Here is a 12,712-nt window from a genome sequence, read left to right on the forward strand (position 1 = left end):
CAGACTGAGCTGGTCAGTTGACCTCAGGGTCAAGTACCAAGAGATAATTTAAAGTCATACGCTCATTTATCAAAAACCTCTACACCCTCGGTCACCATTAATATTGTCCACAAACCTGAATGCCCTCTCCAACGCCTCCTGTGCACTGCTTTTTATCTGTCTATTGACTTTGTCTTTGAAAGAAAAACAGATGCACAGAGGTCGCAACCACAAAACTGTATAGATAACAATAACAATAAAAAGCACAGGTAAGTGAATTAAAACCGATTAACAAAATACAATAATTAGAAGTTTAAAAAATTCTGATTTTTTTTTTAACAAAAAGGGGGTAAATAAGTAAAATGAGACCCTAAAAATATAATCGATAAAATAAGCAACATATTGACAAGCTAAACTACTGAAACAGGCAGTCAAAATTAAACCTTAGAGCACCTTCACTAGTATTGTTCCAGATGTTTGAACGATACTTGTCCTCACTGTTTTGTTTTTTTTAAAATATGAAAACAGTCTTCTTCTTTGTGTTTCGGTGTAGTGTAGCCACTCCCAGAGTTTTCATGTCTCTGCCTCCTGTTTGCTACTTCCTGTTTTATTTTGATACTCTGTTGTCTCCTGTGTCTTGTTTTATGTTTTCTTGTCTCCCTGCCTTGATTGTATGCACTGCTGTGTTTTCTCCAACTGTTTCCACTTTCCCTTGTAGCCCTTGTAATACTTGAAATACTGGAAGTTTTTAGCTTTGCAGTGTAGCAGAGAAAATGGTTACTTAAGCCTTTCAAAGCTACATTTGAGAATTATGTTTGACTTCTGAGCATATTACCCTGCATTATAAATAGTTGTTCCTCCCTCTGGCTTTACAGGCCTCCAGTCTTGGTTTGTTCAAAGGGGTTATTGCTCCACCCAGTGGTCCAGCTGTTATTGTACACAGTTAGTCTTTTCCCCGCAGGGAGGAAAAGAGACTCTTTTAATTTTAATCTTTATACACATATACATGTGTTTTACTGAAGCCTGCTTGTGAATGGCAGAAAATATTATCTGATGTTTGTTGGTTTTAAAATAGCTCTAATGTAAGAAAACATTTCTACAGTGCAAATAAAATCCATAGTTTAGTTCTGGATATTTATTATAAAACAAGAAGAAACCCAAATCATCTCAGTGTGCTCTCATCAGGGCTTTGCCTCCTCTGGGTCTTCCTTTCTTTGCCAATTCTTCAGCACTTCATGACCTCCTTTCCTCTTCTTGTCCTTCCCTGTCACTTCTTAATCACCATCATCTTTCTTCCTTACAGACTTTATTCTTTCCTTGCTGCCTCTTCTACTTCCTTCTTGACTTACTTGCCTTCTATCTTTCTCTTATTTGTTTACTCCTGTTTTCATCCCTCCTTTTTTTCATTCCTTCACTTTTCCTTCATCATCTGTCTGTCCTACCCCTGGCTTCTTCCTGTCCATCCTTCTCCTTACTTCACTTCTGTCTCTATTCCTTCTCCTTCCTCATCCCTGCCTCATAACACCATATTTGTCCCCAACTGTATTCTGCTCCTAAACTTTATTTTCATTTGTTTTTTGTTTGTTTGTTTGTTTGTTTGTTTGTTTGTTTGTTTGTTTGCTTGTTTTTATCATTGGAGGCATGCACTTCTGTGTCCAATCAGTTTAAAGTTTAAATTTAAATAACACAATGAGGCAGAGTCTGTGGCTGTGACCTGTCTGAGCTCAGTTCACGCTGTAATGTAATGTAATGGTACACTAGGTAGACATTGACTCTCTCTCACGCACTACTGCTCTCACACACACACACACACACACACACACACACACACACACACACACACACACACACACACACACACACACACACACACACACACACACACACACACACACCACCCTCTCCATGAGTTGGTGTTTCCTCCTCTCGTCCTCTCTTGGCTCTGGTAGAAGTTCTTCACTTTTTAAAAAACGTAATCAAAGTTTTTGACAAAACGATTTCTAATATTTGAAAACACTTTTCATCACTGAGTGGATAAAACTTATATTGCCTGGATGTGGAGATGCTGGAAAATATTTTTGGTTATGGTTTTTTTTGCATCATTGTTCCAGGATTGTTTTTGTTTTTTCGGGCTTATAGAGACAAGTTCGGGTCATAGTCATTAATTATGCCCACTCCTCTGGCCAGCCCATGCAATCAGTAAAGCCCATTAGGAGAGCTACACACACAGTCATAGACCTGTTTTGTACATTTTCTCTAAAACCTGTTGCAGAATAATTCTATCCACATGGACACATTTGAAGAACTCGTACTTCTCGTATTTCTGCTTTTAAATCATGCTTGCTTAAATGAAAATAGAAAGTTAACTATAAATCTAATATCGGGCTGTTTCCAGCAGAGAATAAAAATAATGTCCACCACTGTGCGCAGAGGGACTTCCAGTGATTTAGCACAGATATTTATACCTTGAAGGTTTCCACCCAAGCACCTGTGCAACCAAATTACATCTATTAGTTTTGAGGTTGTTTGTTTGTTTTACATGCCTTGATGTGCACTAATGCACTTCATCAATCTTTAACAGATTCAAGTAATCCTTCAGGTCTTTTCCTCTTCGCCTCTGGCTGTGAGATCAGTGAAAAAGCTCTTTGTTTGCAGGAAACAGGAGCGCAGTGAGTAAAAAAGAACAGGACTAACAATCACAGAGAGAGAAAGAAAAGTGGGGCTGTGATGGGATCTATTTCATGTTAGCGGTGTCGAGGGAAAAGCGAGAGGGATTCAGCAGTGGAAGTGGGCAAACCCTCACCTCGATAATGGCCAGCAGCTAAAAATAGCAGCGCAGAGACGGAGATGTGAATCAGTGGTGTGGGTGTAGTTTAGGTGTGGAGAGTTAGAGACAGTGTGCAGGGTTTGAGCAGGATAACTGCAGTTTATACACTGCTGGACACGAAGGACTACAGACAGTGGGTTTAATAATTTCTATTTTCAGGTACCTTGTGTTTTTAAGGATAACACTGATCATTTCAGTGTACATAAATGTGTTTCTTTCAGATTTTGGATGCTCGTTCTTACCTTTGTTTGGAGCCTTTATTGAATTGAATTTCACAACCATTAGGCCTTCAAACCCTTTATTATTAGGCTGTGGGCTTGGTTTTAGAAATCAACCTATAATAATAGAAAATTGTTGTCTGCATGATGCAGTACATTTGCTGTCCAGCAGATTTGCTCTCCCGGGAACCCTCATTAAACAGATTTGGCACTAGATGTTATCTAAATGGTCTCCACTTCATATAAGTTGGTAATGTAGTCAAGTTTCAATCACTTATGTTTAGTCTTGATGTATTTATTCAGTATTAGTTTTAAATTGGTAAAGCTGAAACTTCAAAAAGAAACTTTTTACCGATTGGCTTTGAATTTCCTGCTCGTTGTTCTTGGTTGTAGCATGTTTTATGCAGATATTAACTGAGGTGAGCTTTGCAGGACATATGTTTATGTGTGTGAAAAGTGAAGAGAATTGCTTGTCTTAAAATGTGCATTCTTGCTAATGACCAGCAGGTGGCGACTCCTGGTTGTAAAAAGATGTCTGATTGCATAGCACTCTATAGGAAAATGGCCCTACTTTTCACTCAATTTGTGATCTCAGTAATTATTTTCCTTCTGCGTTTATGGCCTCAAGAGCTAGTTAAAAGTCTTATTCATTACAGTACATAACACATTATGTGAATCTTGTTCCCATTAAGAGTAAAATAATCAATAAAACACTATAGGTTTTGGTTTGTAAGTCTCTCAGGAATAATTGTACAGTGTTCCTTGGTTTCTCAGTAACATCCTCCCCTCTCCTTGAGGTTTGATTTAAAAATAGACCAGTTATGATGAATGTTCTCAACTCAAGGTTTAAAAATGGGACTTTACGCACAACTGGCTGACATCACAGTGACCATGTACAACTTAGCTGGCATGGTTTATGTCACATTAAATATATTTAAGATCATTCTGCTACTTGCGTGTATAAAGATGTAAACTACATTTAAAATTTTATTTAGTAGTGTTACCTCAGAATTTGAAGAGGTAGTTCTTAGTACACATCATCCACATAATGTGATGGCTCTGAGAGCTTAGTGCACTGCAGCTTGATAAAAACGCAAATTACAAAAAAATATCTTCACAAAACCGACAGCAAAACATTTAAAAATAATAATAATCAAGTAAATACAGAGACATTACAAAGCACTCAGACAACAGCACACAATGTGGACAAAATTACTGAGCGACACCTCTTAATCTTTAAATTCAGGTGTGTAAAATCAAGCACCTAGCCATGCAGTCTGCCTAGATATTCACCTGTAAGTGGTTTTATGTAAAGTGGAAGAATTTAGGAACCACAGCAAATCGGTCACAAAGGTAGGTATGTAAAAGTCGCCAATGCTCTGGCTACAGTCCAAACCTCCTCTGGCATTAACATCAGCACAAAAACTGCACCAGGAGCTTCATGGAATACGTTTCCATGGCCGCACAGCTCCTCTAAGTGTAATGTGTAGGCTGCACAGTATTCTTATCCATCCACTGTATTCCAAGGGGATACTGAAATGTTTGAACATATGTTTCTGTTGCAATAGTGAGTCATGAAGTTAGGTATTAATCACTCCAGATATCTCCTGTTAGCTCAGGATTACTTATCACTCAATGGGTGAAGTTGTGAATAAATCAAGTGAAGCGTGTCTAGTTTTATGAACCATGTATTCAAGCTTGATTAAGTTTGACTGGACTTTTTAAGGTTAAGAAAGGATTAAAGCCAGATAACAAAGGCTTTTTCACAAATGTGTTGTGTTCTACGATTATTCCTGAGATTAATCAAACTAATAATAAACTAAGTGCTTACACTTGGTGGGAGGCAGATATCTGCAATGAATGAATGAATCATCTATGTTAAGATGAGACTTTTTCATAGGCACAGATTTATTTATTTAGCTTCCATAACATGTCTCCTTCATCAAAACCTGCACACTAGACATTTAATGCTTATTTTACACATTTAAACATCCAAACAGCAAATTTCAGAAAACTTTGAATACAAAAAAAATTATAATAAACTGTAAGTTCCATTGTGTTAATGTTGCTTACATTTTTTTAATGTAAAATAGCAGTTTCTAATTAAAAAGTATAAAAATCTATGGAAATCTGCACTCCGCTCACAAATGCACAAACCAAACGTTCCAGTTTTAATCCCGTTTGTATTCTGAGCACCGAGGTTTGTTCATATATTATTTAGAGGCTGATTTGTAGAACATTTTCATCTGGGAATACTCCTGTCTCTCGTGATTTATGAAGTCATAAACTCATAATATCCTCTCCACAAAAAAAGAAAATTAACATTTCAGCCGCTAAACAAACTTAAAGCATGCCGTGATGTTTTTATGCTGCTTGTTTTGGTTAAAGTAGTCTAAAGATATTGAATTTAAAGTGATATAAAACAGGAAAAACACGAATAAACAGTTCCTATAAATAAAGTCAGCTATACTGCACAGCTCCACTCTGTTTTGGCATGCATGACTTCTTTCATTTCAGTCAGCACAAAGTTTAATCTCTACTTTAAGTTACTCTCACACCAGGAAAGAAGAGTGAGATAAAAAGGCTGTATCAGTGAAACTGAAAGACGAAGAGATATCAGTGACTGTAACACAAAAAGTGTAATATGAGTCGGATTAGATATGGAAGGAAAATGAGGGAGGGAGCTAAGCAGAATATTAGGATTTCTTTCTCCGTGACTGTACACGTTGACACGGTGGTCCCAGTGACCACGATGGCTGATGATGGCTGAAACAGGAAAAGCGGCAATGGGGGGGGGGGGTTTCTTTTGTGGTTTGTCAGACTGGGTCGTGTTCAAGGAAAGCAATGGTGATTCGAGTCACCTCGTCTGAGACACCAAGGGTAGTGGAGAGAGGAGGAGGAGGGAGTGAAGATCACCTGTAAGCAAAGTGGGACAATTGAAACAACCTTTATATCAGAAGACTTTTCTGTGTCTTATCACATTCCTGATTTTTCCTGCAAGATCAGCATTTCTTTTTTACACTGTGTGGTCTATTTGGCCAAAGTTTGGATGATGAATGCATGCAGGGCACACTGTGAAAAGGAAATCACCAAGCTGCTGCGCTGCTTCTTTGGCTTCATCACCGGGACGCTAGTTCAAGGTATTTTCTTTTTTGTTCGGTCGTGCATTTTTCATTCCGCTTATTAAAGCAGCAGATTATAAACAAAAGCTGATTTGTTTTCTGTCCTGTTTATTTATTTTCCAGTTCAAAAATATCTACATGCATGCTTTTCATTATTGTCATATAAGTAACAAAGTCCACTTTTCAGCTTTAACTTGAGTAGTTTTATTATATGTTTGTCTATACTTGTAGTCCTTCACATTTATCTGATGGAAATTGACAATTTTTTAAACTTAGGTCAATTGAGCAAAAACCTTTTTTCAGAAATTCTTCAGAAACTCTAAAATCTCTCAGATGGCTTGATGATAGTTCAGGCTCCAAAGATACCAAATAAGAGACTATTTGTATAGAATTGGTGCATCAGGGCTTTCTTTTTCCTCCTCTTCTTCTTCTCTCTTAATAATGATCTCACTGACTTATCCTGAGACCTGATCCCTAGTTTGGGACCACTGAGTTAAACTGCCTAACTTTAATGTAAAGTTACAAATGCTGCTGGTTAAATGTAGATAAAAAGAGCAGGCTATGATTGTAACCACAGAGGCTGAATTCTTTCATTTATGCAACAAAAGTTGAAAGTTCATTTTTAAAGGAAGCTGGCATGGTGGTGTAGTGATTAACACTGTTACCTCGCAGAAAGTAGACCCTGGGTTTAAATCCCCCAGCTGGGGACTATGTGAAGTTTACATTCTTGTGTCTCTGTGGGTTCTCTCCAGGTATTCTAGCTTCTTTCCACAGTCCAAAAACAGGCACAAGGGTCAGGTCATTTGGGCTTTAAAGTTGGCTGTAGGCTTGACCCTGACCTAGCTTCAGCATGACCCTGAAGTGGATAAGCAGAAATAAATGGATAGACATTTGAAGTATTACAGTACATCAATGGTACGATTGTGTTGGTTGTTTGACTTTATGAACAGGCTGAATATGTGCACGTGTCTGCCTTGTTTTACAAATGTTGCCACAAGTACTTTAAGGATGAAAATATGGTGTGGAAATAAGAATCAAGAAGTGCTCTTTTTTCTTGTGTTAAGCATACACTGGGACCTCCAAAATTTGATTTTTATTACTCTTCTATTCTCCTTTTTATTGATCTGTCCTTTATGAATGTGTCTCTATGTCCTTCCATCAGCATTGATTAGATGTAAGTCTATCTGCTGTCCTCCTCTTCTGTCCTTTCGTCCAGCAAACATCATCAAGCCACCACCAGCTGAATCAGCACCTGATACTTCTTGCTTTTCCAGCCCGCTGTTTCCTCTTTATCAGCCCTCCTTGTATCACCTTCTTTGTTAAATTGTTCAGACTCATTATGTTTGCTGTTTCCCTTTCTGCTCCTAAACTCTGTGCAAACAGGTGAGGACACCTCAGGATATCAGGGCAGTGACAAGACACAACTCTGGATGATGGATGAAAAACTTATTTTGCCTCCTCCTCAGTTTAAACTCTCTGCTGTTCAGCTGTTTCCTGTTTGAATATTTCTAACCAAATTCTGCTCAGGTCTCCAGTGATCAGATAGCTAGAGGTAGATAAGGGAATATGAGAGGATATTTCAGTGCTGGATAAAGAGAAATTTAAAAATAAAACAACCGTAGCAGGGCGAGGGGAGCGGAAAAGTAAGACTCTGTTTTAATCACACATCCAGGCCTGGCTTTGAACCTGCCAGGCTGAGGTGGGTTTATGAAAAGAAGATTATCTCATATGGATATAAGACTGGATTTAGTTTTAATTGGAAAATTTAAAAAGTTGAAGGAGTGAGGCAAAGACAGCAGGAGTGTAAAAAGTGTGAAAAAGATGCCATCTTTTCCCCCAATGGCCACTAAATGGTTTTTGCAGCTCTTGGAGTTGGAGAGGACGTAGAGCAAGTTTACATGTCTGGGGTGCTGTTTACTGACAGTGTAGAGGGCAGTTCCTGTCAACACTTGGTGCAAAGTTTTCATCTTATGTCCCTGGGGTAGGTTGTTTGGGAAGAAACGGGCATTAAAGAGACTTGGATGATTTAGTCATCTCTCTTCTGACTGAGCAGCAGGGTGTTTAAAATCTGTGCACAGCCTTTAAAGATTTCCTTGCATTCGCAGATTTCCACTCATGTTCGTGAACATACTGCGAATAACAGGGTGGATTCAGGGAGGCAGGCTTTACAAATTAAATTTCTTGCTTTGTTTTATTCCTGATGTTCTCCTGTCAAACATGGATACAGATGTCGTGAGAAACCACACATCGTCTTCCTTTTCATTTATGGCTTAGTAAGCTTGTCTATGATCTGGCAGTAATCAGATCATATACAAACTTGATCTAATCAAAATTTGATCTAATATCTCCAGTTTCTTCTTGTGTCAGTGAAATAACACGAGTGGCTCTTCTCTGCTGTTTGGTGTCTGACGCCCTCTGGTGGACAGAGTGGATATAACATGGCAAATACATTCCTCAGTTCAAACTTAGTTTTATGACAACAGTCAAAAAAACAGCTTTTTATGAGCTAAAAATTATAATTTTATAATTTTGATTTTTAAATTTACTGCAAATATCCAAAATGATAGAGACCTTGTCTTTGGTGGGAAAACTGTGAAATGACAAATTTTAATAAATTAGATTATTTATTTTTCCATTTGCTAATAATTCAATAATTTCTATTTAGGATAGATAAACCAAGCAGAGACTCGCCTATAAAAGCCAGAGTATTCCATTATAATGCAGTGAAGACGAAAATGAGATTACATTTTGGAATCGGCTCTGGTCTGAAGAGTCAAATAAAAAATAAGGTGATAAACAGCTTGACTAGCTCTGTCTAAAGAAAATCAGCTATAAGCCTGTTTAATTCTCCATATTTGTACAAGTTTAAAAAAAAACAACAAAAGTTGCATTTTGTATGTCAACGTGATGTCCAAAGAGATGATCTAATTGAGGGAGGGAGGCTAAAAACACAAACCTATCTCAAAATCTCATCAATCTGGTATTTTCTTAAAGAGATTATACGTGCTCAGCTCAAAGACTTCAGAAGAAAACTGCAGTGCCCAATGACAGAACTGGTTAAAGAAAAACAGCTTCTCAACATCTAACTTAATAATAAGAGGAGGTTGGCATGTCATTGTCAAAGTCTCTGTTCAAAAAACACCTTCATGAATGTCTTGATGCATGCTCAATCATCCAGGTAAGTAAATCTCCAAAAGTTGATTCTGTTCATCTGGACGTAGCGTTTTGTGGGAGAAACGTTTCGTCACTCATCCATTCAGTCTCAGCTGACTGCAGGTTTCCCCAATCTTATAAACAGTACATTTGCATAATGACTGAAACCAGCCCACTGAAGGAACAATGGGCTGGGAGGTCAGTTCCTTAATTCTAATTATGCAAATTCTCATGACCATTGATCAACCACTGACCAAAACACCGGGTCTCTGTGGCTTTTAAACCCCAAAACACGCTGCGCCAAAAATTGGTCCACCCCAAGGATCGGGTCCCCCGACACAAACAGAGTAACATAGTGTACGCTGTTAAGTGCCAGGAGGATTGCCAGGATTTATACATCGGGGAAACCAAACAACCTCTGGCGAAGCGGATGGCACAACACAGAAGAGCTACCTCGTCAGGCCAGGACTCTGCAGTCTATTTACACCTACAGGCCAGTGGACACTCTTTCAATGATGAGGATGTACACATCCTGGACAGGGAGGAACGCTGGTTTGAGCGCGGAGTCAAGGAGGCCATTTACGTGAAAAGGGAAAGACCATCTCTGAATCGAGGAGGGGGCCTAAGGGTACATCTTTCGCCATCTTACAATGCTGTGATTGCAGCCATTCCCCAACTCTCTGTGAATGGTACTCATTGATCAGTGGTTGTTGATCAATGGTCATGAGAATTTGCATAATTATGATTAAGGAACTGACCTCCCAGTCCATTGTTCCTTCAGTGGGCTGGTTTTAGTCATTATGCAAATTTACTATTTATAAGTTTATAATTGGGGAAACCTGCAGTCAGCTGAGACTGAATGGATGAGTGACGAAACGTTTCTCCCACAAAACGCTACGTCCAGATGTACAGAATCAACTTTTGGAGACCTTCGTGAATGTAAATACAGACTTACATGGAGGTGCAGACCGCTGGCTACATTCAAGAACAAGAAGGTCGGATTAGACTCAGTCTGTGTAGTTTGGATAAAAAAAGATTCGAGCAGATGAAACCAAGATTAACTTGTACCAGAATGATGGGGAGAGAAAGTATGGAGGAGGAAAGAAGCAGCTCATGAAGAAGCATGGCTCAGGCAATGTTAAGGCATGGACATGTGTGGCCCATGCCATAACATCTGGCAGTGGAAATGTGCCAGCAGTTTTTATTAATGATGGGATGGAAATGGATAATAACTCAAAGCATACTGTAAGAGTAAACTAAAAGCAAAGACTTAGTGGACCTGTAAAATGTACACGTCATATTTTTTACATGCAGTGAGACCGTGTGTTTGCTTTAATTGTTCCCTTGGAGCTCAGATTCTTACTCCCTCCTTGCTTCATTTGTTCCTAGGCTGAATAGCTACCTGTCTTTATATTCCTTTATGATTACATTTTTAGATATACATGAGCAGTTTTACGGCATTCCTGGATAACTACATAATCTTTGGGTTATTTTATCCATTAACCCTTGTGTGGAGGAAATCTGCAGGTATGTTTAAAACAGAGTTTCTATCGCTGGAGAAAATGGAGAAGAACTGCTGTTTTACTTGGAAAAACTCTACAGCAACCAGATTTGTTTGCAGTCTGTTAAATTCACAGCTGCTGTCTGAGCGTCTGTGTGCATGAGTCTGATCGTACACCCAAATGCAGTATTGCTGAACAGCACTACATTAAGGTTTCTTTACACAAAAGAGACAAGCATAAAACTTTCCCTTATGCTCTTGGAGGTACTACAGATATTAGGGAGTTGTTTGACTTTCCAGAGCCACAGAAATTTGTGAGACAGTAGGAGTCGAAGTCATGTTTATGTGAGGTGAACGATCTGAAGACAGGAAGGGAGTGAGACAGGCAGAAAAAAAGAAATGTCGGGGCGTCTGCTACATGTGTGATGTGAAAGGTCAGAAGCTCTGCTGTGCTGTTTGATCCTTTTCTCTTTTTTATCTCCCTCTCGCGCTGTGACGTGGTGTCGCAAACTCAAACAGATTTTCAAATGTGGCCTCACACACACACACGCGCACACACACAAAAGTCTCTCTCACCTGTCGCTTTTTCCATTTGCCTTTGTTAGTAGGTGAGATTTGCTCGTTTGCCTCCTCTCAGGCTGAGCTGAGACTTTCGGTGCTCGGAGTCAAACTTGGCAGGCGGCTCAGACATTTGAAAGCATTTTGTTAGCATTGATCTCCACGACCAAGCATTTACATTCAGTCATTTAAAATCTGGATCTTCTCCTGTTAGACGTCTTGCTATTGTGACAGTTCAGCTGATTATGGGAGCTGTGATGGCTGCGCTCTCTGTTGAGGCCAGGAGGCGCCTCTCTCGGCCCAGTTGCCTCTCTCACTGTGGCCACAGTGCAGCCAGGTACCACCGCTCAGGTAGGAACAGACAATGTCACATTATTACTTACTTATAGTATTAATATTACAGCAGTTGAAATGACAAATATTAATGATAATATGATAATTTGTCAGTCAGATATTGTGTATTTTTAGGAATTGAATCAGTCTGCTAGTGAAGTTGCTTCTAGTTTTCTTACTCTTAACTAAAAGGAGTGACACCTGGTGTGGTCTCTCTCTGCTGTAGCCCATCATCTACAAGGCTCGACGTGTTCTGCACTCAGAAATGATCTTCTGTATACCAGGTTGTAACGAGCAGTTATTCTGTCACCAACAAAGCACTTTCACCCATTTTCACACTTTTTTTCGGACAGTCTCTTTTTTTCTGAACAGAGACGGTACAAGATTATGAAACATTCGAAAAGTATAGAACAAACATCTTTATAAAAGTCCCCTAAATCTCTTTTCATTCCCATTCTGATGCTCAGTTTGAACTACAGCAGGTCATTTTAATCATTTCTACATAGCTAAATGCATGGGTTGTGATTGGAACAGGTGTAACAACAATCTGGTATTTTCTTAAAGAGATTATACGTGCTCAGCTCAAAGACTTCAGAAGAAAACTGCAGTGCCCAATGACAGAACTGGTTAAAGAAAAACAGCTTCTCAACATCTAACTTAATAATAAGAGGAGGTTGGCATGTCATTGTCAAAGTCTCTGTTCAAAAAACACCTTCATGAATGTCTTGATGCATGCTCAATCATCCAGGTAAGTAAATCTCCAAAAGTTGATTCTGTTCATCTGGACGTAGCGTTTTGTGGGAGAAACGTTTCGTCACTCATCCATTCAGTCTCAGCTGACTGCAGGTTTCCCCAAATCTTATAAACAGTAAATTTGCATAATCACTGAAACCAGCCCACGGAAGGAACAATGGGCTGGGAGGTCAGTTCCTTAATCATAATTATACAAATTCTTATGACCATTGATCAACAACCACTGACCAAAACACCGGGTCTCTGTGGCTTTTAAACCCCAAAACAC

At 39.0% G+C, this 12,712-nt stretch overlaps 1 protein-coding gene across 2 annotated transcripts in view; it reads left to right on the top strand.

The window, feature by feature from the left end:
- The window catches only part of kcnip3b (Kv channel interacting protein 3b, calsenilin), a 59,558-nt gene that overhangs the window by 21,234 nt on the left and 25,612 nt on the right, over positions 1-12,712 (top strand). The gene's annotated exons all lie outside the window — the stretch shown is intronic.

This window comes from Haplochromis burtoni, unplaced genomic scaffold, assembly GCF_018398535.1.
Source record: "Haplochromis burtoni strain Fernald_Lab_line unplaced genomic scaffold, NCSU_Asbu1 Contig_54, whole genome shotgun sequence".
Lineage (NCBI taxonomy): Eukaryota > Metazoa > Chordata > Actinopteri > Cichliformes > Cichlidae > Haplochromis > Haplochromis burtoni.